The following is a 17,302-nucleotide window of genomic DNA, read 5'->3' as shown; positions in this document are numbered from 1 at the left end:
CGTCATATTAAATGGTTACTTACTCTCAAATAGCCCCTCGGGAGTTGAATTGTTGGCTTGCGAATAGATTAAAGTTTACATTGAAAAGAAAAATTGAATTCAGCGGTAATCAATAGCATAATGGGCCAGTGAGAGGAGCCTGCTGCCTGAAATGAAATTACCATATTTTTAATCTTAATTTTCCACTCTGTTTATCTGACAGTGTGGATGTGCAATCCAAACAGATAATGAGAGACTGGGATATTGACAGTGGGGTCCTCTGGAGTGCTTGTTTCAGTGATTAAACACTGTGATCTGTGATTACTTTGTGTCGGGTGTCAGGCTGGCGGCCCGGGCCCTGGGAGACACAGGCACACAGCAGCTGGAGCATCATGGGTCTCTGAGGTGCTAATGCACCTGACACAGCATTGACAGCATTCGAAACCCTATCAGGGACTTCACCACACGGCAGCTGCCACAATAGAAATACTCATGGCGCTATCTACATCAGAGTCAGCATATATCCTCTCTGCTCTCCCCTCGATAACAGCCAACACAAGAATGGCGACAACAAAGTTTGCACAATAAGTATTATTAACCAGATACCTTCCTACGTCCCCCCAATAATAGGACCATTTTAAGACATATCTGAATAGGTGTGCAAATAGCAGTGCTGTCAACATAGTGCTGATATAGCTTTAATAAACAAATGTGCGTGAGAAACCTGGCTTGTCCGCACAATGAAGTTTAATCCCAAAGAAATAAAAACACAAAATAAGAGTCAGCACAATGTGGAGGCAGTGAATAAAATGATGAATTCAAACTGTAGCAGCTAGCCCATCCACACTTTAAGGGAGCAGTGATACGTCGGTGCCGATTCGAGGGCGCGATACCTGCTGTATTCAGCTAAAGATGTTTTATTGTCAGTTGAGAGAAGAATAATGTAACAAGTATCTGTAACAACTGAAAGTGCTGTAAATTGTTTAAGGTTGTTTTGTTACGGGCCAATAAGTAGGTAGTCTGAAGGCCATTTTGGGTTTAGGAGACAATGTTTTTCACAAACTTTCTGTTGTGCCAGCATTTTCTTTTGTGATGGATACTGCTGTTTGACAAATGGAAACAAATTGCATGGTGAAGGCGTCTGAATGGCAGGGAGCTGGGGAGTGTCAAACCCGGTGCTGAAAGACGATGAAGCGAGAGCCTCAGGTTTTTGTGGGCGACTCAGACCTGACTGATCCCAACATAAAGTACTTGTTGAAGAGAAGGAGAAAAGGAGAACAGGATTTCGACAGGCTGCAGTGAAATTAGGAGAATTGACTATGGCGGCTTTGTTCCTGGCTGGTGACATGGGGTGGGGGAGATGGGGAGACTGGAGCGATTCCCCAGAGACTCTGTGCTCAGCCTTTCTAAAGTGACTACAAACTGAATATCTGACAAGTTCCCAAGGCCTGACGTGACTCTGTGTAGAGCTCAGAAAAACAAACAACAAATGGCACATTTTTTAAAGATACATGTTGGTGACACTGGATGTAGTGTGTTAGAAAATGGCTTTTTATCTTGTTAAAAATAGGCACTCAATTTGGAATATGTTACATATTTACTATATCGTAACTCGGTAAGACCTAGTTTTCCTCATGACAGACTTTCCCAAAGTAGAAAAATGAGAACCACCAAGTGTCAATTTCCAACTTATTAGAGGACGCGTAACTAGCAGTGTCTCTTTGATCGAGCATCGCAAACAAACTGCAAGAAGTTCCTCCCAGCGTAGCACACGTGAGATTTAATAAGCCACACTGTCTCATGGTGCCTCAGCAGTTTAGTGACCACCCTGGCTTGGCCTTATGGACTGGCTGAGTAACACTGCTACAAACAGTAATTACAGGTCACACATGTAACGGATGATTATGTTTTTGTAAATTATCCCGGCTGTGGTGTGAGTGAGCGCCGTGTTACATTCAGGATGCTATCGGCCAAAGTTAAAACTAATGTATTTCTATTAAAAGTTGCTGAAAATGGGAGGAAAAACAAAAAAAAAGCTTTCCAATAAGGCTGCTTTTTTTTTTGCAATTTTACCTGTCCCTGCCACTTGGCTAATGTGGCCCTTTGAAAGGCCACCAAATAGGAAACCTCTTTGCATGCTTTAGCCTTAAATCCTGGACATGCTCTGTCACCTTCCAAAAGTGCCGTTTGATTCTTCAACTGCGAGAGAAAGAAGCAAAGTGCAGGGTAGACAATAGCCGAGGGCTTATCTCATCAGTAAATAAGGCTTATTGCTTAAAGCTATAAAAGGCTATGCTTATTGGTGATGTCATCCCTTTGTGGAAGATTGATGAAGCTTGAGGCAGGGGGCATAATGTGAATGTGTGTGTGTGTGTGTGTGTGTGTGAGTGTGAGACGGGAGGCTTGGTGCACCAAAACTCGAGAATTTCTAACTTTCCCCTGCAGAGTTTGATTTAATTTAAAATGTATGACATATATTTTAACTGCTGCTGCACTAAAATTGCAGTCTTTGGTGGTAAACTAACCCAAATGTACTTCAAAGTTCCATCTGGCCAGGGGGCTTTTATCCTTGGCCATGAGAGCGGTTGATGTTCTGTGCATGTAAACGTGCAGCTTTGGGTAAAGGTGGGGACAGCTTGTGTCCCCCATTATTGTCTGGTTGCATTTACGTGGGTCCAAGGGCCCACTGTGTCTTTTCGGGTTACTTTCTCATCATTTCTCCTAATGTAGAGACCCACAGGGTTGGTGGCAAGCGCACAATGCGGCTGTTGTATGGTTACTGTCAGCTCTCTCAAATAAGGCTTCCTGTTCATTAGACTTCTTTTCACCTCCGCACAATGCGCCGGCTTTGCAGCAATAGTGAGTCGACGCCCATCTCTTCAATGCCATGTGAATAGTTCTAAATAGTGTTTATGCAAGCCATTGTTGTCTATTGTGTGTCCAGTCTTAATGCACAGTGATTTGCCTGCTTTTGTAGCCTGGGATACATTATCTTGCCTATGTGGCTTCAGATGCATGCCTGGCCTTTTAGCCAGTAAACAGTCTAAAAGTTAACTCCCTATGGACAATGCTGGAGATGCCTGATAAAGTGGGGCAGAGTGCTCTTACTGGCCCATTTATGTCCCTCTATAATTGCTCAAATGACTTCCTCCTCTGCTTTGTATGTATCTGTTTTAAGCTCTGCAGTCTCATCATTGTGTTCATCTTTCCTGCAAAAAAAAAATCACATTTCTCTAATTTAATTTCAAGAAGACGAAGGTGTTTTTTTTCCTATTTGTGTTTTCCCCTAAAGAATGTGTAGAAAAGCATTTCAACTGTAATTAAAAAGAAAGTTTGGAAAAGTGAGTTACACTTACCTCAAAGCTGATTTAAATTGTAATCTCTAAAGATCATTCTCTCTCTCTTTTTTTTTTTTTTTCAATAAATACATAGTAAAGTTGATGCTGTTGCTTTCAAAGATTAGACTGACATTATCTGTCACACATCTGTTGAAGAATGTCTGTTCGGTAGCGGAGATGTATTTAAACCCTGTGTCTTTATTCTTGAAACCGTCAGTGTGAAAATGAAAAGGGTAATACAGACAGACAGCCAGGTGGATAATCTGACACACATCACAGTCAAAGAATAAAAACTTTTATATCTGGAAGATAATGTCAAAATGATACGTCTTGGAATGGAAATTTTATGTCTCGTCAGTTACGTTAATATGGATTTCTGTTGTTGGTCTGTGTGTTTGCACCACAACTTTATTGATTACCTCGATTTGTAAAAAGTTAAAAGCAAAGCCATCTCCTATTCTGTATGCACGTTTTGCATGATACTAGTATAGCTATGCTTCTGTTTGTGGCACCTATGGCTTTTATATTTCGCAGTCCAGTCTATGAAAGTTTTGCTAGTAGATATCTAAACTGTTCTGTCATCTGGAGAGAACTTTGCACACGCTGCCAAAGATGAGCTCCTACCTCGGTAGGCGGCACGTAAATTGTTTTCCCGAAAGAAAAGCCCAAATAACCCTGAAAAATGAGAGAGTAGGAACGGGCACCATATTATAGCCTTCATCTGTTTGTCGCATTGTTCTAGAGAGTGTATACATCACCTCCAGAGAGTAACTGATAGGCCCGACCATTCACTGCTTGGATAGATGCACAAAAGCAGAAGATATCTGCGGCACAGATTACATTATACTCATTTCAAAAGCATTCACAGTCAAGTATGCAGAACAGAAAAAGAGATGCTTTTAATGCCGGCCAATGATTACAGGCGAGAGATGTAACTGATAGTTGGCCTATTATTGTTCAGAGATTTGGTGTGTTTGACCCCCTAAAGCATTCTGCTGCCAAGGGAATTTAAAACAAGCTTTGGACTTGGAGGAAAGGAATGTTATGATTGCTCTCCGTGACACTGATACAACGCTGTCACATCACCGACTCCAGACTATGGGAGCAGCTTCGCTGCGACCGAGCCGAGTCTCACAACACGAACACTTAGCAGCGGGCATTTTATTAACCTGTCAAAGAGAGGCTAGGTGCTGCTTTGTCTTTGATTGCCACAGCTCCTTACGCTCTTGCTGCGGCTTATACATTTGACCTCCATTAGCCCACCAGGTGTGTTTCACATTTTATTTAATGAACTGTAGTCATGAGGTAATTCATCGCCTGCAACAATACTCCTTGAAGCAAGTTTTTTTTTTTTTTTTTTAAACACTAAAGTGGCGATGTTGACTTGCTTTGCTCCTGGGCTGATATTTTCATTAAAGGCCTCCTTATCAAATAATGAAAAAAGAATCTGTTTCTTGCCCAATGCTATTACCGCCCACAAATCAAAAGGTTTCCAGTGTAATGTCTTGCCTCCCATGCCAGTTAATTAGGTAGCGTTGTGCTACATACTAATGCTACTTTCATGAGAATAATCTGAGACAATAAACCTGTCTCTTTTGTGTCCTTCTGCAAGCCCTCTTAATTAATATCAGCAAACACAAACCAAAGTTAATTGAAATTTGAACATCCCATCTTTAGAGTTTACAATAATACAATCGCTTGTGTTTTGTTAGTGTTTTTGAATTACTATAATGGCTGCTATCATATCTCTATTTAGTATTTCATTGATTGCTCTCAGGGATGCAGTAGAAATATAAAAAGAAAGAAATGTCTTAACCATGAGTAAACACAGGTGGCAATATATGCAACCCCGGCATTGATTTAAACGGAGACATTAATATTCACACTCCTCCAGATTATCATAGCAAGGTGTACATGATTTGTTTTCATTGATTAAGTGACATTCCTGCAGCTTCTCTCACCATGGTTATTAATATAGTTTGCATTGATATTATTTCTGCATTAACAACAATTTCATCCAAGTGCGGGAGATTACAGGACTGATACAAAAGAGTAGCATCTCTGTGTCATACAGCTTTAATCAGAGCCCCCTTTTGATGTAAAATCTTTACGACTTTAATCAATCTATGGATGAGCTTTTCAAACTGTATGCAAGTTTGAATAGCATAGTTTTAAAGAGGCTGTGCCCTGCTGTCAGATATCTGATATGTTTTGCAAATTACAAATCCTTCTAGGAATATGAATTAGGTTGTGCTGCCCGAGCGTTCCTTCCATTCATGGCGCGCGCAGTTCGGATTTCACATGGTTTTACATGAATTCTTAGCAGCGGCTAATGTAATCAGGCCAACAATTCCCAACTAGTGTTAGACTGTGGCACACAGAACCCACAACAAAGCATAATCTGGCACGCTACTATTTCAGTAGGCTTGTTTTGTTATCACACTTCTTTTGTCATGTTGGCCCATGAACAGAAATAGCTAAACAAATTAAATAAATAGATAAACAGTGGGTTGTCTTTATAGCCTTTATGCAGTAATATTTCTGAGCCAAGAACATTTCTGAACTTAACAGTATTTATGTTCCGGTAGTGTTGGTCACAGTCTGTCATACATTATTTGCATCTGCATGTCCGATTAACAAATATGACATATTCCTAAGATCAGGCTCCTAGCACTCTAACCACCCACCATGGCAATTAACTGTCTACTAAGCTAACAAGCGTAACACACATGCCTGATGCAAGCCAGTAGAATATCAAGCTACTCTCCCAGATGTATCCCTGTTTACCCTGTAGTGCCACTGCGAACACGCGGTACACATGTGCAGGATAATTTCAGATGCTGATTAACCTGCGGCTCTGGACTGAGCAGCTTTGCTCTCACCAGTATCGGTGCGGGGTTCGCACTGGAGTGCAACTGGCATTTGAAATCCACATGAGGGACAAGCGAGACCTTGTCAAGGGGAAGAAAAAAAAAGAGAGCTCTTAGACGAATTCAGTGGGCTTTGCTGTGCTTTTCTTTGCATCTTGGGCACTGTAAGTAGTGAATCTACTGAAATTTCGCTTGAGATGGCCTTTGCTGTGTACAGCTGATGCTACAATCACGTTATCCTTCAAACTGCCTAGACTCTGTATCACTTGCTTGGTCGAGAACATGGCAGGGAAAAAAAATGCCTGAATAAAAATAATGAATAAAAAAACGATAACAGCCAAGAAAGGACACTCGTACTACACTGACTCATTTTTATTGTAATCCAGGTTAGAGTGCAACTGGATGTTCAAGAGGCCACTTATGGCAGTCCATGCTGTAGGTCATCTGTAAAAAAAAAAAAGAAGAAAATTTACAAGAGCATTTCAAATTCACGCCCATATTATGTGGTGCTTCCAGTGAGGGGCTTTAACCATCGTCGACAGTGCTGGAAATGTAGATGCACAGATTTCATTTCATCATTGCTGTGTGTGAAAGACTTTTATCCAATGTAGCATCTAAATGTAGAAAGGTTTGTAGTAAATCCATTTTTTTTTTCACAACAATTGCCACCAAACTAAACTATCTGTTCTACTTATTTCTAAAAAAGCATTGACCGTCAGGGCATAGCCAATATGGAGGTTAATCCATTCTAGTGTCTATACTATGGGATGCTTATGGAAGCATATTTGCTTAGGGCAGCCATGCAAATTATTACTTACTGCCCTGTAAGCTGATAACACAAATTAGATACCCATTAAAGTTGAACAATGTATATAGAATGAGAAAAGATTGCAAGTGATACCTGAAGGGATGCTTAAGTCATATGGCACTAAAATATGCCTCATGCTTGCAAACTTCAAAAGTGAAGAGATGTTTATCCTTGGGATTGGAAGATGCATAATAGTAATCTCATATGCACAGAGGCAGCTGCCAGGTGGAGGATAGCACACTGCATGTTTATGAATAGAAATCATTACAGGGACTGGGGAGCATACCGGCATGGACCAGTGACACAGAACTTTTTTATCATCTACCCAGTGCACACTGCAGTACTTAAAAGTTCATGTGTCGAAATGTTTAGTACAGTAAGGCGTTAGTTTGGTTGTGGTCATTTTGATTTTTTATTTTCCTGTATTTGCTAGAATGGATGCGTTTGTTAAGGTCTCTATCGCTTTAAGTCTTGACCTGAATATTAGCCGAAGTTGAGGACAACGAGGCCGTTAACACGATCCTGCCACCTGAGGGGCCTGTGAAATCAGAAACATGCCAGCTTTAGCAGCAGCGCCACAACTCTACTCAGCCTCTACCTTCACTAGCCCTCCGCTCTTATCAGATGAGCCACTTTAATTCATGTGCCAAACACCTCTCTGAGGGCGAATACAAATGTTCAGCAGCTTTTAAGAGGCAGAAGTGCTGTTTGTGGCGTGTTTGACGAGAGAGGAAAGGCTCCGGGCCTGTTTGGGAACCCTCGCTAATTCTACCTTTGACTTGCCTCTTGTTGTCTTTGAGCCCCTTTCCCTTTCTGCTCCTCTGGCTGGCTGATAGTTAGGGATTCATCTTAAAACCTCCCCTTTGTCTGACAGACCGTGGAGTCAGCAGTTATTCTTCAACTGGCGACTTTCAATGCTTGGCGGTGAAAGAGATGAAGCTGAAACACAAAGGCAAATTAAGGGTACAAAAACACTCGCTATTGTCCCATTGTTGAGGGTCACAAATCGTCAAGTAAAAGCAACACAGCGTGGTTGAAATGTATTCGCCTCCATCCCTTTCCCCCCCCTCCCTCCCTTCTCCTCTCTTTATATTCATTAGATTCATTATAGGCCACAAAGGACTGCCAACAAAACAGCTTGTGATTTTAGTTGAATTCATCCCCCTCTGAGGCCTGCAGGGAAATTAAAGTAGGTGACTATCACTAGAGGGGGAGCAGGCTTGACACATCTGAAGCTTTCAGTGATGCTAATAGCCAAGCGTATCCAAAATACACAGGAGCTGACCTCAAACAGATTGTGGGGGTTTAAAATCATTAGTTTGCAAATGAAGCAAAAGTACATTGGATCTATGGTAGAATCAGCCCACTCTGAACCTTTGATTAGTGTTTGTCAACTCCCCTTTCTCTTCATACTCCCCCGCCCACTTGCAATCCAGAAATTAATAAAGAGACATAGCGACACTTTGGAGAGAAGTGCTTGCATCTCCAGCACCTGTTAAACAAATGCACTTAAGGCAGGAATCAAATTGCAGGCAGGTTTAAATTGGTGTAAAATCTTCATTTAGATGATGTCCCCAGGGCCTGCTTATTACTTGAGATTTATATAGCATTAGTTCTGCCTCGCAAATGTGGTGCACCATTCCACCTCAGTGAAATATGAAGAGGTTTGATAAAAAGCTACAACAGATTCTCTCATTAAAAAAAAAACCTAAACCCTTTAAAGATTCATTAATTTAACTTGTGGCATGCAGCTCTGACATGCACAGAGTTCTGTGCTTATGCCCTTGAGCGCTGTATGTTATACAGTGCGAGATGATGCCGCCGTGGCTCATCGGCACAGGTCTTTAAGAACAAGTGCGCTGATAAATTAGACTACCTGCAACGCTGAATACATCTCGATGCGTTTCAGAGGTTCAATTTTTTCAAACACGGACCGATGCTAGAATAAGCTAAATATAAAGAATTCTGTCGGATTCTGTGCACCTGTTGTCCTTTCAGAATCTGAAGTTGGCTGCACTCGCTATCATGTTGCCGAGAGTGGCACACACCGCGCCGTAGGCTGGAAGGTGGAAGGAAACGACTACAAAGGCATTTCATTTGTAGCAGTGCCCCTATTGAGTATGTCTGTTTCAGTCACCAATCTGTTTTGTTCTCCGTCCTTTTCAATTTGTTTACATTTGGCCCCTACTGGAGAGGGACAGTCTATTGATTTATTGTCCCTGCTTCCTGAGAGTGGCGTTCAGAGTGCACAAGGCCCCCCCGTCCTCAGGCCCTGCTCTTACATTGTGTTGCCTGGTTGCTGGCTTCTGTTACTGAGACAGGCCAGGGAAAGGCCCTGCCCAAGCATCATAAGGACCTCACAAGAAAAAAAAAAAAAAGCCTCAGCCGCACGAAGGCCTGAGAGACAGCGGCGCAGCACAATGTAGCTCCATCTGAATAGCAGACGCTGTGGGATGCTTGCCTCCCACAAAAGGCTTTTTTTTTGGTTTTCATCAAAACTGTTCTAAGTTTTTAGGTGAGATGTCTATTTAATCACAATATAATTCATGTTATTTTTTTTTTTTGCTAAATTCTAAAAAAAATATGTAAATGAGAAATATAAATAAAATGTTTATATAACACACATTTACACATTTATTTTTTTTCTCCTTTCCATATGTGTGGGTTTTGCATTCACGCTTTGCATTCATCTCCTTTTGCCGATGGATACTTTTATATAAAAAGCACCTGTCTGAAATTCTACAGAACAATTTATATGAGTGAAAAGAATCATTTCAGATGAAAGTTGAAAATGCTTTTGTAAAATGGCCTTTCACTCGTCTCGCTTGAAGATAAACAATTTCCCATGAATATATGGCTGGGCCCCCTATCTATCACAAAAATCAGAATGTGTCCCATACTGAGCCTATTGTAGTCTATTAAAAGGAATCCTTCCCTGTGGCAACCATTTTGCAGGTTTCAAGTAGATAAATGCCTTCCAAGAGGGATAAGAATGCATTTCTACAAAACTGCATTAAAGAGTAATGTTTGTCAACTACTCCGATAAAAACTTCACAGTCACAATTCTTTTTAGAGGCGGCAAATGCATTGGGAATGTGTAAAGCTGATTGGTCTGGGGAGGCTGCCTACAGGTTAGCAGGCCTCATTTCCAATCTCTGACAGCAATATGTGTCGCCGTGCGCTTCATCCCGATTGCTCATGTTGAACACAAACCATGGTCACTCTATATATGGAAATCTCTGTCTTCAGGGCGAAAAAAAATTAAAAAGGTGAGATTGGCACTTTAACCTCCATGCCCCCCTGAAAATATGTTTTAGTCTGATACATTATACTACTGCGAATTATTTATCAAGAAGATACAAGCTTGATATTTCAAAAAAATAATGAGATGTTGAGGTGGCAGCTGGAATGTTCTGGTCCAGCGAGCAGCATCTATGAATCGAGGGAAATGAAGTAAATATGGCAGGCTGGGACACACCATGTGCTGAATGTGAAAGAGTGGAGTGCAGTGTTTAGATGGCGATGGCCAAAAAACTTCAAATCTTCCCCCCTTTGTGGCTGTCTTGTACCCTCTTTCAGAACACTGATAGTTAATTGTAGTTATTATAACGGCTGCATATTTAGGATTTCAAGGTTTAAAAAAAAAAAGCCGAAAGTGCTGCGAGTGCATATAATTCCAACAAAAATCCGACGTGTTAAGATGTGAAAATTCAATATCAATATTTCACGAGCAATGTTTCCTATTTATCAAACAGCTCGAAAAAGAAGACGACAATCCAAGTCGGAGGCTGGAATCTATCAGGCAAAAACCAAACGAGTGTTGTGCTAAGTTGAGTTGAAAGAGCCCACCTGTCGAAACGCTGCATTCAGAGAACAAGCCTTCCAGTTGTTGCCGTTCATACAAAGCGAGCGAAGAGAAGAAAGCCATTCACACACTCTGAATACAGTTGAAGTGTGTTGCTCCTCAGATGACTGTTATTTGAAAGAACAAAAACGGAGAAAGGCTGTGTATTAATTCACTTCAGACCCTGACAGTCATTGCTTTTCACTGCACTGTTAGTCCTCCTCTGATGAACACAGCAATCAAGGTGAACCATGACTTGTTTGAGTGAGTAACATGTTTTTCTTGACAACCTATTCATGCCTGCATAATGCCATTTAAAGCTGGGGTATGGCTTTAGAGAGATCATTTTCCTTTAAAATAATTTATGAAATCATTCCCTTTTTATAAATCACTGTCTAGGATTTAAATATGATACATAGCTCTGTGAATAAAATCTAAAATTAAGTTACATATTAATATTTGTTCCAGGAGTGTTTCAACTTGTTGACTGAATCAAGTAAATCAAATGACAAGAAAATAAAAAGGTTTATTTCAGAGCTTTCCCCCCCCTCCCCACCCCAAACTCTTGTCTTTGTTTTGAATTATTTCATCCCCTCAGAACATCCCGTTGCTTTTCAGGGCCCCTTTTGTTCTTGGTGAAGGGGTCTTTTATTTGGGAGAAATCTCCCATCTCAGACCAGCGCTTTGCCTTGATGCAGATCTTCATTAATCTCCAGGGCCACTGAGGGCTCTGCAGCAGCCTGCCGTTTTGATGGGAATTGAATTTGATACCGTATTGTGGCTTGTATGGAACCTAACAATGGCCTGTGTTCCTTCCTGTGTCTGTGCACAATCAGAGAGACCCAATTAAATAATTTGGTACAATAAAGGGGAACAAAAGGATACCCAGGCATAAAGTGAGGGCTCCAACATTTGCATTCTACCTATTTCTGTATCATGTTAATTAATTTGCTTTGAAACCACGAGGGGAGGCACAATGGAAAACAGTGCAGCTCATTTCAAAGTATGTCTGAAGATGCTTTATATTCAGGTGACATGCGAAATCAACATTCTACAAAAGGAGAATCACATTTTTCCTAAGAGTGCCAGAAACAGAGACAAAAAATTTACTTTTTTCCCCTCTTATTTAAATAACTCCTTTATTTAGTATGTTTTGACTTATGTAAAGTAAACTTTTTATTGCCAAGCCATTGTTTTAAAACGCCACTTTTCCATGTTTCATGGTAAATTACAAAAGGCTCCTCTCTGGCTCAGATAAATAATACGACCTCTGCTTGAATAGAATAATTTTGCATCTAAAATGACTGTTGCGATAACCTGCTCTTAATTAACAATGTGTGAATTGTGTGATATATAGCTGCTTTTGTTGTTGGTAATATATCATATTCAATGAAGGGTAAATGAATTATCCACGAGTGGCCCGTGATAAGCGGTGATGGGACCCATATGGAGCTGTCAGTGGACCGCTGGTGGGCTCTCCTAGTCCAGCCACTGTAATTGAAAGAAATGAGCCATGGAGCTGACACATTAGCAGTCTCCCCAGAGATGGACCACACAGCACACACACACACACACACACGCACACACACACACGCTCACTTTTTTATATATCATCTATACAGACTCTATCTCACTGAAAGTGTAGCCCAGACAATGTCAGCCTGGCTGGCGCAGGACAGTGCCCTACTGTAAGTGAGACAGGGTGTAAGATTGGGTAGGTCTCCGTCTGGGTTAAGGGGATAATGAGAAACTGCCCTGCAGTGAGTTAATCAGCTCATCGCTCTCCCAGCACTGCCATTTATTTGCTGTTTATTCCCCAGCACAGGGCCCCCAGGGGGAGGCCTGTCTGTGAGGCAGCACCTGCAGCTTCCCCGACGCTTGATTTAGTGCTGTAAATGCTGCTTGTGGGCCAGATTACGCTGGACAGTGATCAAACCTTATTTGCACTCTGATTAGACAAACTGCTCCCTGCACTGACCAGGCTGTAGCAATTCTCCTTTAGCAATTTTATATTGCTGCCCTGCGTAAAAATGATTAACACTGCCTGGATGAATGTGGCAGCCATTCACCGCTGCCATATTCCTGCCAAGCCCTGATTCTGAACCGGGTATCAGTATTACTGCTACTCTCAGCCAATTGTTACAACAATGAACAGGTATTTAATATTTATCAAAACATTACGGACGTAATCACAGAAGTTACACTCTGTCTGCAGTTGTTGACACCAGAAATGAATCATTACTATTTTTGTCGATATATATTTGATTATGTATGACTGGCTGAATCAGCAAAACACCGACCCATTTCACCTCTCAATATCGCTCAGGTAGCTTGATCTCTCAGTTTGGCATCCAAGGCTGACACTACATTTCTATCCCAAAAGGAGACGTTATTTGTTATTGCAAAATTACAAAAAAAATATTAGCCAATATACGATGGCATGTGCATTGCAAATCATATGAACAGTCCACAGGGATGAGTCAACATAGAGCTAAAACCTGCCAGAGAGAACAAGTGACAAGTGAATTTTGCAGAATCTATCCGCTGTAACAGAGATCTGCAGTAGCAGGTGGAACTTGCACGCAACTAGCTACTCAAATTACATAAACTGATCAAAAACTGCTTAATTATTTCATATTTATAAAGGAGAAAATGTGAAAAATCGTCACAAAACCATGAGTCAAATGCTCTGGTTTGCTCAATTAATACGACTCAATTTTGTATCAGTGTTCATAAGTCACTCCTAATATTGTATTTCTTTTTTCCCTACCCCCTGTGTGCAGTGAACGCATATGCACACCCATACAGATGTCCACATACACACACACGTTTAAACACACTCCTGAGAGCAGACAATATGTCCTGTAACCTTCGAATGTATTGTATTGAGGGAAGGTCCCCTGTTGCTTTCAGAGTGGAAGCCACTCCACCTTGGTCATTGTATAGCAGATTTTCATGCTTTAGTGCCACACAAAGCCTTTTCTTTCCACCAAATGATCAGACCATCTTAAATGTTTACACAATACACCTGAGAATGAATAGGTACGTATGTAGTGCTTTGGCAAGGTCTGATTTATTTCATCTACGTCTGCACAGAGGCTGGCAAAGCAGTTTTCGGACCTGCTCTTTTTACCCTGATCCTCCCTCAGAATGCCTCTCCATCATCTTTCCAGAATTTCCTGTATTACCATAGCCCTGATGCAAGACCCATTTAGAATTGTGCTCGAGCGACTGGCAAGCATATTGCGGCAAAAGGGGGTTGTTATTATTGTGAAGAAAATGTACAGTATAAACAGAAAGAATAGATGGCAATGCTCATAATAGAATATGAAAGCCTCCATTTTTCCCTCATTGTCTCTCCTTCCTTTTCTAAACAACCTTCCTTTTTCCAGAGCAAAGTTCTCAGAGAGAAAATGAAGTGCATTCATGCATCCTGAAAGAGGCTTTTAAGGTTGAGTACAGCTCAAACAAAAAGGAAGGTGAGCTACGGCTGGCCTGAGTATGACTCAATGTTTATAACCTTGCTGTGCAGAATTTAAGAATGCTGATGAAATGAATGGAGCTGACTATGAAGCGCATCCATTCCACAATGCCGGGAGACTTATTGGTATTCATTAGCACTGTTTGTCCAGGTTGCTAAAGCGATGTGAGGTGTTGTAGGTTTTGTGAAATGTTTCTGGATAATTAAACTTAAGCATTCAAAGCTGCTGATGAATTTTACTTGGAGAACCAACATTGGCAGAACTGGCACATTTTTTCTTTCTTATTTTTTTTGGGAAGAAATCATTCTTTGGAATATTATTATTGTATTTGTATTGATTTAGAGTGCTAAAATGATATGCATCTTGAAGATGAATGTATGGTTACGATAAGATACAAAGAGCATTTTTCTTAGCTGTCAGGCCCCCTCCCATTGCTCCCAGGCCCTTTCTCTCTTCATTTTGCTAACTGGTGCTCAAAGCTTCTCCTCCGCTGACCAAGCATCAGCTTCCCTGAGCTGATAAATAGGCTTCTTTGAATTGATGGCAGGCTGGAGGAAAAAGAGATAATCCTAGATAATGTGGACACAGTTTTCATTTCTTGTCACCCAATTAAACTGCAATTATCCCACTTGCAGGAGAGGAGAAAAGTGGAAAGAATGGCCAAAGAATGGGAGAGCGAGGCTCCCTGGGACACTCTCTACCAGACACATTAGCCCAGATTTGCTCCATCCTGATAAAAGAAACCCATTTCTTGCACTTGGCAGTGCACAGTGAGTGGCAGACCAGCTGCAACCTGGGGTTTAGAAAAGAATGCCTGTACAATGTTTGTGCCATGCCTCAAAGTGGTTGGGAAGAAAAAGATCAAAATGTATACAGGTTGTCGCCCTATTAAAGCCGTGTGGCGTTTGTATGGCGCTCCATGTGTCTTTAGCTGAGGACACCAAGGTTTTATCCCTCAACAGCCCATATAGACTTTTTATATTGTTATTATGCTAATGTCCAAGACACATTGTCAGAGGGAACAAAAGTGTGTATTTTGTGAAACCTTTGTTATCACTGACCAATGTAAGAACCCTGGAGTTGCCTACACAGGGGTTTGAAAACCTTAAAACAGCGACTTAGAATATCCAAAAGTGCTTTGACTGAGCGCTTGTGTGCACCTACTGTTCCTTCTAAGAATCGACCACTGCTTTAAAAAAATGGACGCTTCCTCTGTGAATTGTTTGCCTCCAGATGAATCAAGGCTGGTTGAAACTCTCCCTTGGCACAAAATCTAAGAAGTAAATTAATGTCTTTTGTAATTACTGTTCCTCTTCGTAATTATCACACAGGACAATTTATGGATTAACATATTGATTTCACTTGACCCTTGGCAAGGCTTAATTTGAACAGAGAGGATACTTTTGGCTTGTGCTGCCAAACGCAAACAGCCCTCGGGGCCCCTGGTGGAGCTTTGCTCTTTAGGCGTGTCACATCATCTTTAGCAAACATCCCCATGGGATGATGATCTGACTCTTGCAGGGTCCTGGCCTTTGGTTTCGCTCTCTATTCAGAGTGTAGCTCTGCACGGGTATTTACTTCAGCCCAACATAAAAAAAAAAAAAAGAACAGAACCAAGGGAGGAAAAAAAAAAAAAACTAAGAGGAGCATTCGTAAGAGTAATTCATTAATCTTCACGCAGGCGATTAGCTGCTTTGAAGTCTTTGATTTTGAAAAGCCATGTTCCTTGCTTTACTATCCCTCCCCTCACAGGCTGTTTAGATAAACATTGGAAATAAACAGATTAGTTAAAATCATTAGGCAAACATCTTAACACACTAACACAGGCTGCTGCCTGTTTTGGAATGCTGATAAGTGAAACCCTTCTGCAGTGGCATCTAATGATGTTGTCGCCCCGTGCTGTGTGCACAGGAGCGCCGCCGTGGCAGCAGTACATTGCTGATTATGGAGAGGGGAGAATACTCTGTCAAAACGTGATCAATATTTCCTATAAGTGCCTGTGCTGCTCTGCATGAGTAATGGCCTGATTAAGCGAAGCAACACGAGAGAGGCTAGTATGAATGCAGCCTCTCCACTGCTGTGTCCATCAAATAATGAGATCACCTGAGACAGCCACTGTCAACCCCCCCTCAGAACAGAACGTGCTGACAGGACACTTGCCCTCCCATTGATCATATTGTCATTCAAGCCGGCGCTTTGCAGAAACATGCGCGCACACGCATCCGTACGCACACCCACATATTTGGATACAAGCGGCGAGAAGCTGCGCAAATATGCCCTAATCTGTCCTCGTGTTGTCTGTCTGAGATGATGAACTCTCGCTGCAGTTGTTGGAAATGGCCACATGTTTTGTCCCTGAGGTGTGTAAAACAACACTGCTAGAAAGGGCTCACCTAGAGAGATGTGACATTCAGCTGCAACAATGAGCCATCTGCAGGAACTCAGTTATTTCACTCTTGTGAAAAGTGGGACTTTTTTTTTTCTCTCTCTCTCTCAATGACATGGTTATTATCTTGGTCACTTAATCTCCTCAAATAAGATTGATTTCTCCTTTCAAGCTGCGTTAGAGTGCCTCTGTCAGAAGGCGCTCAGGCCATGGGAACCATAGAGTTCCAATGCATCCTCACAATTTTCCCATTTGATGGAGGTCACAGTCGCTCAGGCTGTTTCTTTGACATACTGATGAGTAGACGCACAAAGGCCCTTTCATTGTTACAAGTGATAGAGAAAGGACGGCTACATGCACAATGCACAACAGGAAGGGGATGCAGGGTTGTGAACGTGTCACACGAATGCAAACAGGCTCTGAATTGGCAGGTAATTATGTAATAATCAGCAACTGGCAGGAATGTTTAAATCATTTTATATATATTTAAAAGAAACTGCTTTTCAAGCTTTGTTCCTTCCCTCTTTGTCTTTGCGCCAACAAGACAACAACCAAATAAACACAAATGAAGATTTTTTTAAAGGACAATGCACAA

The sequence above is a fragment of the Stegastes partitus genome, unplaced genomic scaffold, assembly GCF_000690725.1.
Source record: "Stegastes partitus isolate 25-593 unplaced genomic scaffold, Stegastes_partitus-1.0.2 Scaffold274, whole genome shotgun sequence".
Lineage (NCBI taxonomy): Eukaryota > Metazoa > Chordata > Actinopteri > Pomacentridae > Stegastes > Stegastes partitus.
This window is presented reverse-complemented; position numbering follows the sequence as displayed.